Genomic DNA, 15901 nt, shown 5'->3' with positions numbered 1-15901 from the left:
CATTCTGAATTATAGGTGACTACTAGTCATCAGTGTAACTCTTAGTACATGCTTAATTTCTTTAAGGAAATACAATACAATGATAAAATGTGATATGAATCCATACAAAATATTAACTTCACATCATGCCATCACTGCTGAATTACAGCATTACTATTGTGAATCGATCAAAACTCTTGTTGGTACCTTAGGTTTAAAACGCAGTTTCATTTATTAGGATACAGTACTACCTGACTTACAAAAATTCGTCATACTATTGAGTGAGTCATCTGTAGTGCTTGCAGAACTGCCTATTACATATTCGTAATTAACATTGACGTCTTGGTATTCTCGCGAAACCACTGGAGCATTTATATTGTGTTGTACAGAATTTTATCTAATAGAACTTTTCTGTGTGACTGAAGCAGAGTTTTCAAGTTTTGCAAACTTAAGGAATGAATGCAGATTAAAATACCAATACTTAATGTACAGTGTGATCCGTTAATTTTTTTATAGTTACTCCTACATATAAAGAATATGTTAGCCCTTTCTTTGGATTCGGCTATCCAACGTTTGATAATTTTGTAGACAATGATACACCAAGTGTAGAAAATTTGTTTAGGATTTTAAACTGGTTCATACTGCCAAAGAAACTGGTTCCAGAATCACCACTAATTTTAGATATGAATATAATACGTCGTCAAAACTGACGAAATGCGTAGGTACAGGTAACAAGGAGTGTGCAGAAAGTCAACATTTTGCATGTTGATGTACTTACAATCGCAGCAACAGTAGAACTGCGCGCAATAATAACGTAGTTACGAGACAATTCAACTTCACCATTTATTATTATTTTACACCTAATTCTGCAGGACGACAACTCCACAATTTTCGAACTTAAAAAAAAAAACGACGATTTTATGCTCGATTTTTCGAAAGTATCTCAAAAAAATCTCGGAAACACATAAGTTAATTTCGACTTTAACCTATCACAATCTAAACTAACCTAATCTAACCCTAACTAACCCAAGCAAAACTAAGCTAACATAAGAGAAAATTTTAAAACATGTAATATCATTGTCCGCCCGCAACAACCCAAGCATATAAATTATGGAAATTTAATATAGAATAATTGTACATGCTCAGAACTTCTAAAATCCATGGACAGTTTGGGCTCCTCCACAATTAATCTATTTGCATAACACAAATAGATTATACTCACCTACTTTACAATTTGAGTGCAATAATTTCATAATACGTCTTCTATCTTAAACTTAAAAGGCAGGTACTTACTTCAAAATTTTAAATATTTATCACCCTTTTCATGCAGGAGTTTCTGCTGCAACTGCAGTTATCATAAAAAAATCACATGCATACGAACTACTAATAATGTGACCCATTATTAGTAGTTCGTATGCAGAGAGGCCATGCAGAGCATTCAGCAGACGGCTTATCTCTTAAAGTGATGTGGATTCGATCAGCAAATTTGGTGGAAATTCTGGTGGACAAAACGAGTTTTTCTCCCCCAATCTCATTTAATCATTGCTCAATTGCCCTTATATTATTACTTCACCTACTTTGAGAAGCTCTATAAAATAGTAGTTAGACATAGTATTACCTGCAACAAAGAATATATAATTCCAGTTATCAACATACAAATCAAGCGCCTTCCTAGATACTTGATTTTAATTCAGTTACAATTGTAAGTACCCAAGTACTATTATTAACGTCATACAGATGAACTACACTATTGTACAACTGTGTCGGCTTCTATCCTCAAAGAAGCAGAATAAAATTGATACATAGCCCTCTAGATACGTAAACTTACACCCTAATCATACAATATTTATGTGATAAGAACTTACTCATATTTTATGGTGTCTGGTGTAGCAAATTAATAAAACATATAATACAGATCGGTTAAATATGAACATTACAAGAGAAGGAATAATAATATGCCCCCCCCCCCGCAAGTAAAAACATTCAGAAACTATAATTCATATTCGACATGTCACATTCACTCGGGAAATATTTATATCGAACGTTTAATATAATATATTATATAATACGATATTATCGTTTCCCTAACGAAATCTTGTATTTTGCTATAGTTACTGATTCTTTTTCAAGAATCCCATTATTTATAGTGGTAGACAGTCCCGTATTGGGCTCGAAAAAATTTTGCGCTCCCACTAACTTATACAAATCGTAAACATTTAGCAGTCAAACTGTAAAAACGTGGCAAGTAACAACAATTTAATATGCTACTATCTGAAGCAGGCATATGCAAAGTATGAAAATATCGAAAATTTATATTCCGCTCGGTTTATCTTCTTGTCCTCAAAATTTTTCTGCCCCTACGAATTTGTCGTTCTGGGCCCAGGTCCATGCGTAAATACGGGCCTGCCCGTATGCAACTTACTGCCAGTCGCAAAATATTGTTTTTTTAGAGTGGATGAATTGTAAATTATGTTTATTTAACTGCGCTCGCAACTGCCGAGGTTATATCAGCGTCGTCGGTGTGCCGGAATTTTGTCCCGCAGGAGTTCTTTCACATGCCAGTACTGACATGAACCTGTCGCATTTAACCACACTGAAATGCCATCGAACTGGGCCGGGATCGAACCCGCAACCTCGGGTACAGAAGGCCAGCACTCTACTGACTGTACAGTAGGTCTACATATCAAACTGTACGCCTGTTTTCAGCGAACTTCAAGGACATAAGGTAAATGGAGCTCCTAATAATATTGGTTAGGTTAGATTAATCAAGCAACAAATGTAAGTACGAATAAAATTTAATAAAATAATTTTTAGATCCCATGCACTTACTTGTATATTACAACGATTTTCAATTGTACAAATAAACTATAGGTACTGAGGAAAAAGAAAAACTTGAATGTTTACGGAATGTTATAAATGCGTTTAAAAATAGCACTGATATTTTTTTCGAGTGTAAAGCACTTGTACAAGAGCGTGGCCGTTCGGCTACAAGGAGACCTATCATTCACAGAACAGGGTAATAAGCACAATAAGCATCAGGCTCAGGTGCAAACCTTCGGGTCCCTCCCCAGTAAAAGAGATAGCGGGAGAAAAAAAGAAAATTGATTTACATTATATATAAACTACACTTCCTTAATGTTTCCCATTCATTCCATATAAGCTATGTTAGTTTATAGTTTCCGAAGTTATAAATGTGCATATACACATTTTACGTTCAGTTATATAATTCAACCCTTCAAGTGTTAGCTCAATAGACTTAAAAGGTCGCAGTGCTGGATCGCATGTTATTTTACGACGCTTTATCAACATCTCAGGTTATTTAACGTCTGAATGAGATGAAGGTGATAATGCCGGTGAAATGAGTCCGGGGTCCAGCACCTAAAGTTACCCAGCATTTGCTCCTACTGGGTTGAGGGAAAACCCCGGAAAAAACCTCAACCAGGTAACTTGCCCGACCGGGAATCGAACCCGGGCCGCCTGGTTTCGCGGCCAGACGCGCTAGCCGTTACTCCACAGGTGTGGACTGCTGGATTGTTGTGCTCATCTTCCGAAATTAAATTAAATTCAATAATTTTTATCGAATATGAATGGGGTCTCGCCCACCTCATTACATATTGCTCGACTAGTATGACTAGTCAGTTTGTTTTTTACCATTAAGTACAATAACCCTTCCAAGTATTAGCACACTATATATTTACAGTAGGAATAGATGTTGATTCACGAGCATAGGTACTTTACAAGTTTACATAATTATTCAGCCAAATTTTTTTTTTATGTGTGTGTATGGACAAGTTTTGATAGTGTGCATACCAAACCCATAGAAGCCAGCCTGATTCGTTCCAGTCATTGATTTCTCCTCCTGTCCACGCTTTAATGTGAGATTATCTTTATCTTAAAATTGTTAAATTTAAGAGATACATTTTATTTTGTTTTAATTTGAGAACTGAACGAGAAAAGCTCACTGAACTTTTAAATTATTGTTATTGGTCGTTTAACCTTCCCATTATAGTTCTTACATACCGGTACTAATGCCTGTAGGGGAGGGGACGATTCTATGATCGCACGCACGCACACCCACCCTCACCCTCACCCACACCCACGACACATTTGCACGCATGCACACGCACAGCCCTCCCCCACACACAAATACACGCGCGCAATAACACAGACACATTTGTAGGTCTTCCCTAGCCTGGGATCAGCAGAGCGTAGGGGTCTCCAATGTAGTACACACAGGACAGAACATTAACATAGTATATCCATCCATGCTAGAGGCGGGATTCGAACACACGAATCTTCGGACCACGTCGCCTAAGGGGAGAGCGCCATATACTGCTTAGCCACCCATACCAGCAAATAATTGTACTTGTGAGGCAAAACAGTGCTATACGTTCGAAAATAGTAAATATGGTGGTATTAATTTAAAAGAAATTTGTGTTTTAAGCATTCTTCCTAATCCAAATAAGAGCATAGAACATTAAATTTACTGAAGATAACAACAGGAAAAAGTAATGACGAACTTTTGTCGAATATGCACTGAAAAGTGAGCTACAGTGAGAACACATCATGCACTACAGTGTGAACTTGGTTTTTGGTTTGGACTCGAGACAGATCCACACACTTACGCACGATTTGACTCATTGTGCGACTTATATATCGTCGCTTAAGAACCAATACCGCGTAACTGACATTTTTGGTCAAAACTGTTTTTTTGCATGGATGGTACCTCCACTGTCATCTGCATGCATTGACAAGAGCGTGAATTTTATTGCATGAATGGCCTGCGTGCGAAGGAGGGGGGTACAATACCGCGTATCTGAAGTCACGAGAATTCTGTTGGAAATACCGCGTATCTGACAGCAGATAGGCTGTTATGTCTACTCCCTGCGCGCCCTCAGTACGGAAGCTGGTTCTCGTTACTGCCTTGTGAAATTGTATCAACAGTGTGTAATGTTCTGAGAAGATTAAAGAAGTGTTCAATTTCAATTATTTAAAAGATAAATATAATAAAATGATTTCACTAATGTCAATTGAATGTTAGTTGAGCTGAATTCCCGCAGAATCTTACTGCAAGTTAATTCACTGAAATATAGTACATTTAATATTTTATTATTATATAGGCCTACAGATACAAGAAAAGAATTGGACAATGAATCAGACGACGGTCAGTTTAGCGAGAACGAAATCCTATCTGTGGTATGTTCTGCATTCAAGACGGGAGAAACTTCTTTGAACATTAACAAAGGTATGGCACAAGAAGTATCACAGTTATTAAAGATTTATTTTTCTTCAGTTACGGAATCATAACACCAAACTTAATTTAAGTAGCCTAATATAAATAATCATGAATGGGCCGCTAAAATAACTTGCGCTACATTCAGTGGTCCTGAGCTTGGTTCCTTCCATTTCCTCCGGTAGGAGGAAGATCTAAATTGATAATATTTACTACACATGTTTTTTAATCCATTTATATCACATTTATAAACACTAGTAATCTCATCTTATTCGTAGGTGTACTGCCTGATAATTCAAATGCAAAAGAAAACCGTCCTTCTGAAAATGGGTTGCTGCAGATCAGGCATTGTCCGTCCAGTGTTATCGGTAAGGTTATGATCACATTATGCAGTCTGGTATGATTTAAAGCAACACTATTAAAATAATACCGCTAGAAATAGGATAGGACAGAAACTGAAGACAATACCTCGTCAATGAAGGATCTACACTAAATTTCGGATGCGTCTTCAGATGTAGACGACCCCGAAGAATTTGTGAGTGCTACTTATTCTACATTTTTACATTCGTCAGAAAAAGGTAAAGAGAAGAATATTAAAGCGTTTCATGGAAATTTGACAGAAAAGAGAAAAAGAAGTTCAAAGCCACACAAGGTTAAGTGGAAGAAAATGAAAAATAGAAAACTTGGAATGGAAGAGGAAGCTTATCTTAGCTACAAGAGGTCGAAAGATGGCAAAGTGACACATGATACGGAAAGAGATGCAAGGAATTTGGGGCCAGAGTGTAGTTATAAAATGTGCCAAAATTCGAAAGTAAGAGGCTGTAATTTAATTTCTAATGAGAGAAGACACATTTTTCAGGCATTCTGGAAAACTATGACTTGGGGACAGAGGACCGTTCACGTATCAAATCTTGTGAATTTCACTCCTACTAAAAGACCTGGCAGTACAAATTCTGAATCTAGAAGAAAGAGAACATTTGTCTACAATCTAAAAGTTGATGAGAAAAAAAATTCAGGTTTGCAAAATGATGTTTCTGTGTACATTGGGAATTAAAGAATGAACTGTGCGATATTGGTTAGCTAATAGTACTGATGGCGTCCCTTCAGTAAAAAGAAGTCATGTTCTCGTGTAAAAGCACAGAAAAAAAAAGCATTAGTAGCCTGCCTAAATTACCGTCACATTACTGTATGTAGAACCGATTGTGCTATAGTTTTTATGATAGTATTCCACACTAGGGTTACTCAAGGATTACTTTTTGTGATTTCAGCATAGCCCGATAATTATTTATTTTGTTTAACGAATATTGTACCTGAAAAGTTATCATCATTATTATATTTTTATATGATTTTCTTTTCATTATTCGCAAGTCAATCAAGTCCATTGTTAATAATAATAATAATAATAATAATAATAATAATAATAATAATAATAATAATAATAATATTATTATTATTAATTATTTTATTATAAAATTATACTTGTGAGCAACGTGTTAGTAACAATTCTACTTATGTATTCAAATACGTACCGGTAGTGTGAAAATAAAGTACCTAGTAACAGATTATTATTATTATTATTATTATTATTATTATTATTATTATTATTATTATTATTACTATTATTACTATTATTATTATAAACATTGAACTGTGTCTTCGTTTTTCCTTCCCCATAGTTTCACCATTTGATTTACTAAGAATGCAGCAATCATTGTCTGGAAAGTAATCTAGTGCTGATTCAAGTTACAGCCTACCGACCTTGACCTCAAGTCAGACGGTAGGACAACAATTCAGATAACACATTGACAGATACAAGAGCACGAATAATATTTCCAGAAGGCAGTTTTAACGTAAAGTAAACGCTTGTCAGCATGTGTCTTGAAGCTGCTAAAGTTGTCTCACAATACCGCGTAACTAACAAAATGTAGTCAACGGCAGAGTTCCAATACCGCGTAAGTGACATGGCCAAATATCTACAGCCATGATCATCCATTTTCACTTAGTTATAAATTAGTTAAGCTATTTCATAGCCATACACCACTTTTCAAGACTATTCCGTTATTTTTATGGTTTTTATTCAGTTTTTTCCTTCTCCTGTAAAATTTACATTTTGTCAGTTACGCAGTATTGGTTCTTAAGTGACGATATGCTGTGATTGTCCAAATCCGACAGGTGGCCTTGGAAGCATTCGTGAATTCGTTGCTGATTGGTGGGCCATCCTGCCTTAGCCCCTGATAGAGCCAGATTCCCTTTCGCAGACGAATAGCCTGATAAGCCCCAGGGGTCCGGATCCCCAAGCCCTTCCTGTCATCAGCCTACAGATGGGCCATCCTGCCTGAACCCCTGACATAGAGCCAGGTCCCATCCGAATACGAGTAGCCTGATAAGCCCCAGGGGCCCGGAGCCCCAAGTTCTTCCTATATTAGCATCAGAAACCCGCACTACTCCAAGAATTCACCCCGTCCTGTTTTTACTATTGCATATGTTAAGATGAAATGAGGGGGCAATGGAGAGCATTGGTGGAGTGATAGAAGGAAACGGGGGTACCCCGAAAAACCACACCACAAATTCCATCACGACCTGGCCTGGGATCAAACCCGGACTGCCTGGATGAAAGACCAGTGTGCTAGCACTTGAGCCACAGACGCGGCTACAGTGAGAACATGATTTAATGGAAATGACACGGATAGAGAAGATAAGAGACAGATGTAGTATGAATAGAGAGGAAATATATCTTCTCTAAGAATGTGAATCAACCTTGAGTCCTACCTGAAGAAATTGCAATGCGGCCGAATGGCATTGGGCATATTTAGCGCCAATTCATCGATGAATGTTCGTGACTTCACAGATTGTTCTTTAGTTAGATGCTAAGAATGCTATGGAATTGGTGATAGCGAAATGAGGTCGAGGATTCGCCATAAGTCACCTGACATTCGCCTTACAGTTGAGGGAAACTCTATGAAAAAGAAAATAACCAGGTAATCACCACAAGTGAGGATCGAACCCATGCCCAAGCGCAGCAGCGGTCATGTTCATATATTCTGTTCACGCTCACACATTAACATATATGTGCACTGAAAACATTTTTATGAACATTTTAAGGTTTTAAATTTCTTTAGACCTAATATATTACGAAATTCAAATTTGTATCCGGACAGACGACAATGGTATTTGAAAAGGGCCGAACCTACCGACGGTGCAATATATGCATTTTCACGCGGTGGTAGGCCTAAACTTTGAGGACATAAATGGAAGTCAATAGTTACTGTGTTTAGAATATATAGGAAATTTAAACTGTGACAAAATTCGTAGGTACTTTGGAAACATTGTCCAAGATTAATTTTTCTAGGTAGTTTGGTTCAGGTTAGGTAGGCTAGGTTAGGTTAGCAAGAGTTCTTAGGTTAGAGATTAAATTGTTGCTTTACGGCTACAAAGTATAAGCTTACCTAATACTGATTGTTTCCCACCCCCGTGATTTAGACTATATCGGTACCTATGTTTATGTCTTTTGTTTGAATGCCTATACTCCCATAGGTTGTCACTTATTCTGCGAATAAGTTATAGAAATGTACGTGTCTCCTGTTTAATGGAATTATGGAAATAATGTGAAAATCTCGTCTATTTGATAATGTGGCAACGAATTTTGCCTTAACTGGAAATAGTCGCTTATTTTATAGGGAATTGTACGTCATGAATCAGTTTTCACTAAAGATAAACATATTTCACAATATATCTGAGAATTCAGAGAATGATCGAAATTACATCGAAACTAGTCAGTCAGGTAAAATAACACCACAATTTAAATGTTAAAACAGTGAAGTTATTTATTTAATTTAAATAACTTAATAGTTCATCAGTAATATTTCACAACTACATATACCCTACGAACGACACTTCGTTTATCGAATAAATGAAACGGGCTTTTCAAGACAAATAACAAACTGTTAGTATGTGAGATTGTTATTAACGTTCCATACAAAGAACACTTTCATAAAAATCATAAGAGTCGCAGATAAATAAAGCATTTACGATACACTTGGTATATTAATATGATTAATGTCACCTAAGTTTTACATCTCATCATAATTTTACATTTTTCTTAGCTCAATGGCAAACCAATTGTGACTTTTTAACTAATGTGAGAGAAAAAAATACCGGCCACTTTTGGAAGTTTCGAAGAATTATTTTGATTTTACATCCTTCGTCGCTGTGGTATGTCTGCTCAACATGAATAAAGTATCAAGTACTCATAAGGGTGAAAGTGGTTAAGTTACTTTGTGTTATTGTCCAAAGAAATGACAGAACAAGTAATTTTAAGCTACTCATTTTCCTGAGTTAATCACATTGTGTACTTAAATGAGAGAACTGTGAAAGTGTTTATAATTGAAAAAGAAATTAAATTTATAACCTAAATGTTACGCATGTTTTCTGTATTATCCCTAGAATTTGTATGATTTTGTACAGGCATGAGCAACTTTATTATGTACAAACTACGCAGGATCACATCTACGCACGAATATTAACAATATTTTAAACGAAATAGAGGCGTATATAAATTTTCATACGAAACAATTACACTCTCAGTTTCATAACATATTTTCACTACCAGTAATGCAGTATATCAGATTTAATGCTAAAATGCAACAAATTACCGGTGGTGTGCACTTTTATTTTATGCAAATTTGTAGCATTAGCACCATCTGAAAGGTGCAACAATGAATTATGTAAATTTCATATGTCTAACACAATAACGTTATTCCTTTTAACAGGAATGGAATTAAGACAGAATATGTTCAGGAACATTCATATTTCATATTTGAAGAATGACAAGAGCTTAGCATTTAAACTTCCAGATGAAACTCGAAGTGTGGCCATGCTGTGATCTACAGATGGCTGTGAACTCTGAAGAAATTAAATTTATACAGGTATGTTTCGTGCTTGAGTTTGCTGCTCATAATTAAGACCAAAATACTAGAGACCTGAATTAAAAGTTGTATAAATCTGTAATATACCGTACCATTTTGAAGTTGTAAATAATACGGAACTTTAAACAGTCTTAATGATAGGTTACTAAACGTCAGTAACCAGATTTTAATTTAAATTTATGGTTAAACGAGCGTTGAGGGACTTCCACCGATTTTGGAATAGACACCGACCCACTTACAGTAGGTTAATTTCAATTAAGAAACACGCCAAACGAACTATCTTTGCACCAAAAACGGATGCTCCCTGGACCAAATTATCGTATTTTATAATTATTTGAATGCAACAGTAGTCAGAAGTCTGCGGAAGTCCCTCAACGCTCGTTTCACCACGACCCCTGTATCAACTACTAGGCTATTTAGCGTCAATGGGATTAGAGATGGCGAGATGAGGCCGAGAATTCGCCATACATTACTTGAAATTCGCATTACGGTTGGAAAAACCTCGGAAAAAAATCCAACCAAATAATCAGCCCAAGCAGGAATCGAACCCACGCCCGAGCGCAACTTCGGATCGGGAGGCATGCGCCTCAGCCGACCGAGCTACGCCTGTGTCGAAGATGGTTGTAAAACATTAATATTTAATTCACCTCTTAAGGATATTTTGTTACGAACATTTAATTTGAACCTGTACTTTGTTTCTTTATAAACACTATATATTTTGCTATTTCATTGCTTTGTGGATATTATGTTTCTATATTGTATAATTTTGGGAATTCAAACATTGTTTACATACAATAGCAATTAGGAAATCTTGGGAATCTCTCCACTATGTAATTAATTGCCACAGAACCACAAAATAGACTATTTTGAAGGTTTAAATTCGATGAAATACAAACCTACTCTGTAAGATCAATTGTAGTATGTTCTCATTAGCCACTGGCATAGCTCAGATGGTAGCGCACTTGTCTGCTGCTCCGGAGTTGCGCTCGGGTGTGGGTTCGATTCCCACTTGGGCTGATTACCTTGTTGGGTTTTTTTCCGAGGTAATTTCACCGTAAGGTGAATTTCAGGTAATCTATGGCGAGTTCTCGGCCTCATCTCTCCAAATACTATCTGGTATCACCCCTTCCATCGATGCTAAATAACCCAGTAGTTGATACATCGTCATTAAATAACCAAGTAAAAAATGTACGCATTACTTGTAATTAGTTTTGTAATGACGGATTCACTTCAATATTGAGATTTTTTTAATTTTCGGATGGAGTAGTATGGTACCATTTAAGCAGAATTAAAAAATGGTATTTTCATATGTTTACTGACATACATGTTTCCAGTAGAAAAGTCGTTTTAGCCAGTCATTTGTCTATATGTGCAGCAATTTTCCGTCAACTGTCAGACGAATATTTTGATATTCACGATTTCCGAGTCAATTGAGCTGGGAAAATTCCACAAGAAATAATTATTTTTATAGAAAAGTGATAACTGGAAAGCACAAAATTATTTATTCGAAAACCGCTCTGAATCATTTTGCCACGATTTCGATGTACAAAACGATAATGTAATATTAGAGACTATCTCCAAAAATTTTACTTTCTCGATAAATTAATTGTTTACCTAAGTAGTTGTACTTGCAATCAAGAATTTCACAGAAAACATTTACAATTTAATAACATACGAATACTCTTGCAAAATTGACATAGCCCTAGCCACTATGGAAATAGAGTGAAGAACACACTCCAGTTTCCTCAAATAAATTAATATCAACAGACTTTTAATTCGAAGTTAAAACTTCTAGAAACAAAAATTCGAGGGATTATAGATATATACACGAATTAATAAAATTAACATAACTGTCGCCTTTACAGAAATGGAGCAAAGGAGGAAAGGACTTAAATGACAAAAAAGGGACTTCGAATTTAAAATAGAAGAAGTTAATAGTATTGTTTGGGACGAATATTCAGTCAAAATTTGTTATTTGCCTTTCAGTCAAAAATTCGTTATTCTCCACTTATGACTTAAAAGTGAGCCAGCATGGATATGGGCCACTCTTTTAAATTAAGGATTACCTGCTTTTTATAGTCGCCTGTAAACTACAGTTTTATTCGAGAGTAATTATCCATAAATTATTTTCCTTAGAAAGATTTTCTGCAAGAGTTAGAGCCTTGATAAGTAATACAGAATCTCGTTTAAATTACTCATGTATTTTCACATTTCCTTAAATATGAAAATATTGGTTTTTGTAAATGTCTAGGTAATATTATAAGTGAATATAATGTAGATTTGAACGAAATTACGTATTTATTAAAACTGTACAATTTATAATTTAAGTCAAATACTGGTATGTAATTTTGACACAAAATTCTTTTGTTCAGTGAAGAAAATCAAACTTCCCTTTTTTTGTTAAATCCACGTATACGATTTCATTTCTGCATGTCTTGGTAAATTGTAGTTCAAGAAAATAAACTACAAATGGGAATAGCATTCGTATTATAAAGAGATGAATGGTTGCAAAATGCATGAAACTTAGAGTGAGAGAGTATGTGTCATTTTCATGACACTGATTTTTCTACTTTTACAGCTGTTTTTATTCAAAGAAAGAAATGCAACACTAACTACCAACTCTACATTCATAGACGTGTGCACAAGAAACATTTCACAGGAGTCTTACAAAATGTTGTCATCACGAGGCATACGTTTGTCTTCCAGTAGTGATGAAAAAAACTGTGCTCATATATCACCAACCTTCCAGCAACTTTTCAAATGCCTCATGTGTGAGAAAATCTTTTTTGACCGTGGAAACCCAGCAACTGATGCTCCTCAGCATTGCTCTGACTGCATGAAGAAGTTCAACATGCGTCATTTCCTAGAGTCTCAGGATGACTCTGTAGTGTCCAACAAACCATGTAAATGTACAACATGTGGGAAAGCATTTCGATATATGAGTTCCTTAAATAGACATCTAGTTGTGCACTCTGGTGAGAAACGTTACACATGTCCAGTGTGCAATAAATCTTTCACACAACAGGCACATTTAAAAACACATGCAACAATGCATACAGGAGAGAAACCGTTTCAGTGTCCCGTGTGTAATATGGCATTTTCGAGAAAAGGAAATCTCAAAAGACATCTTCAAGTACACAAAGGAGTTAAATTTTATGAGTGTGACGCGTGCAAACCAAGACCAGTACAGAGAAATAACTAAATAATGAGTGAATCACTATACTGATACTAATTTCTTGAGGCACTGTCCTACTTTTTTTTTTAACAAACTTAACTTAACTTAGGCCTAATAAAACTAAAGTGAAAGTTTGACAATATGTTCACAAAGAAGCTTGAAAGAAATAAATTGTACTTCGAAGGCTTTATTTATTCAGTGTGCATGTCTGTTACTGCACTTACGAATTTGTGATTAAGATGACGCTGTTTAACACTATTCATAATATTATAAGTAACTCTGTAAGCCCCTTGAAAATTTCAATTAAAATTACGTTTGTACAACTATGCTATACTACATTACACATACGTTTTATACCCTCATATTTGCAGTAGCCTATATTAAAATTTCCATATTTTACACTATTTATTGAAGAGTTCAGTGCTGGAGTGAGATCATGCAAGAGAAAAGTAAAGGTTTTAAAATTTCAGGATTTTTTTCTTCATAAAACAGTTTGTCACTTGCATATTATGTTTGTTCTATAGTTAGAGCTACATTCTTTAAACTATTTGTAGATCAGCTCGAATTTTCATTGTAATAGATAACTGAAAGAAAATTTTGACTGCAACACATGGGAAAAATTGCTATATGCAAAACGCGTTTCTGCATAGGTACACTTATGCATGTTTGCATATTTCATTTTTCTTTTTTCATATTGCCTAGTTTAAGTATTCGATATATGAGCTGGTGGGGTCTGCTGAAGAAATATTTTCTACGTTGATATCATTTTGTTTAATGTTTATTACCGCAGTCTAGTATATACAGTCACGAAGCTCAATACGTAGTAAGTATGCATCCATAGACCGTTGCTTACCACTAGGATCGCTAATATCGTCTCGTTACAGACAACGCGAAATAGTACCGGCACAGTCAATTGTTCCTAGCACACTCACAACTCAAGCTTCGTGACTATATATACCAGACTGTGTTATTACGTTGATTATGACGTAAAAAATCAGTACCTGCTTTCGTTTGTTTTGTGATTTTTTATATAAATAATTTACTGATGTTGGCAATAATATGTTGCGATATTGTGTTGTAGTAATTAAATTATTTGTAATTATTCGCGTGGTCTTTCATCTCTTGAGAGGTGTTTGTAATGATTGTATTTTTTTACATTTATTGACGATTGATTTAATTACTGCTACAACACATTTAACTACTTATTGCACTATATATGGGATGTTCACTACATTAACACATTTATTATTGCACAAAACGCACTTCAGGAGCAAAATGTAAAAATAATTAGCAGTGGTTCAAATGACTCGCCATGTTGTGTTCTTCTTGGCATGCTTTCCACTTCATCCACTAGGTGCTGGGTAACTTTCGGTGTTGGACTCCAGACTCATTTCACCGGCATTATCACCTTCATCTCATTCAGACGCTAAATAACCTCAGATGTTGATAAAGCGTCGTAAAATAACCTACTAAAAAACAAAAATTCATCCACTAGGTGGCTCCCGACTCTGTGTAGCAGGGACGGCAACATTGCAAACAAGATAATTAGGTGTATAGTGTTACGTCAGAAGTTAGGTTAGAGTATGTAGTATTATGTGAGAGGTTAGGATAGGTTAGATTAGGTGTGTAGTGTTACGTGAGAGGTTAGGTTAGGTTAGATGAGGTGCATAGTATTATATAAGAGGGTAGGTTCATATAACATTCGGCGCACACTATTCTCCACAGTTGGTGACACTGAAAATTTCATCATTCCCTTCCTCTTATTACGTCACATTAAGGAAATAAGGCGGTCTTCTTTAACCACGCACGACGAATTTCGTATATAATAAGAGCTGGATGGGGATACATCTTTCCTAGTGATCACATCCAATTTCCACTGCTCCATACTATAAATTCCAGCACTTTTCAAGGTATTTCAGAAATATTTTCTAGTGGCGCATATATATTCAACCTTTACAAGGGCGTCGTCAGGGAGAGGGCAGCTGTCCCCCTAGACAAATTAATGATAAGAAAAATAAGAGGAAAAACAAAAATGGAGAACTTACGAAAAATAATACATTTATAACTAAAAATCTGTTTGCTATTATATTAAGGAAGTAAAGAATGTTGGACTACTAGAATATAGGTTAAATTCCGGAATACTGTGGAAAGTCGGTCCACAAACGAAGTATATGGAACCCTTTAGAAGCGTGTATGATGTAGTCCCATCCACGTTTCCTGATTGGCCGAGGAATTGGTCAATGATCTGCGCATGCGCTGTCAGGTGTCAGCTGTCCTTCCAGATTTAGTGTGTTTGTGTATTCTATGATCATCTGCTTGGTTCTACATTTTGTGTACAGCACCAGGGTATTTAATCGGCGCACTTCAGGCACCGCTCAGGCATTGTGAATTATACAGTCAGCCAGTGTTCTGAACTCAGTGTTAAGTGTTTAAGATTAAAGTGACATAAAAATTACCACATCGTGTTGCAGCCGTGTGATGCAACACCACCTCAGTCTGGGAATTTTAGTTCAATTTCATGAGATCGACACTGTGAATATGAAACATGGATATTAGGAAATTCTTTGGTACGCACCTTATATAATATAA

At 35.8% G+C, this 15901-nt stretch overlaps 1 long non-coding RNA gene across 3 annotated transcripts; it reads left to right on the top strand.

The window, feature by feature from the left end:
* The first annotated feature begins 1897 nt into the window (after window positions 1-1897).
* On the top strand, window positions 1898-13636 carry LOC138707568 (uncharacterized). Of its 3 annotated transcripts, none has more exons than XR_011334281.1 (3): window positions 1898-2704; window positions 9982-10137; window positions 12716-13636. It is a non-coding gene; the product is annotated as an uncharacterized lncRNA (long non-coding RNA). The 3 variants fall into 3 exon arrangements; XR_011334279.1 differs by lacking the exon at window positions 1898-2704 and adding an exon at window positions 9381-9519; XR_011334280.1 differs by lacking the exon at window positions 1898-2704 and adding an exon at window positions 9526-9866.
* Window positions 13637-15901: the final 2265 nt, after the last annotated feature.

This window comes from Periplaneta americana, chromosome 10, assembly GCF_040183065.1.
Source record: "Periplaneta americana isolate PAMFEO1 chromosome 10, P.americana_PAMFEO1_priV1, whole genome shotgun sequence".
Lineage (NCBI taxonomy): Eukaryota > Metazoa > Arthropoda > Insecta > Blattodea > Blattidae > Periplaneta > Periplaneta americana.
The sequence above is the reverse complement of the archived record's forward strand: the minus strand, read 5'-3'. Positions and strand labels throughout refer to the sequence as shown.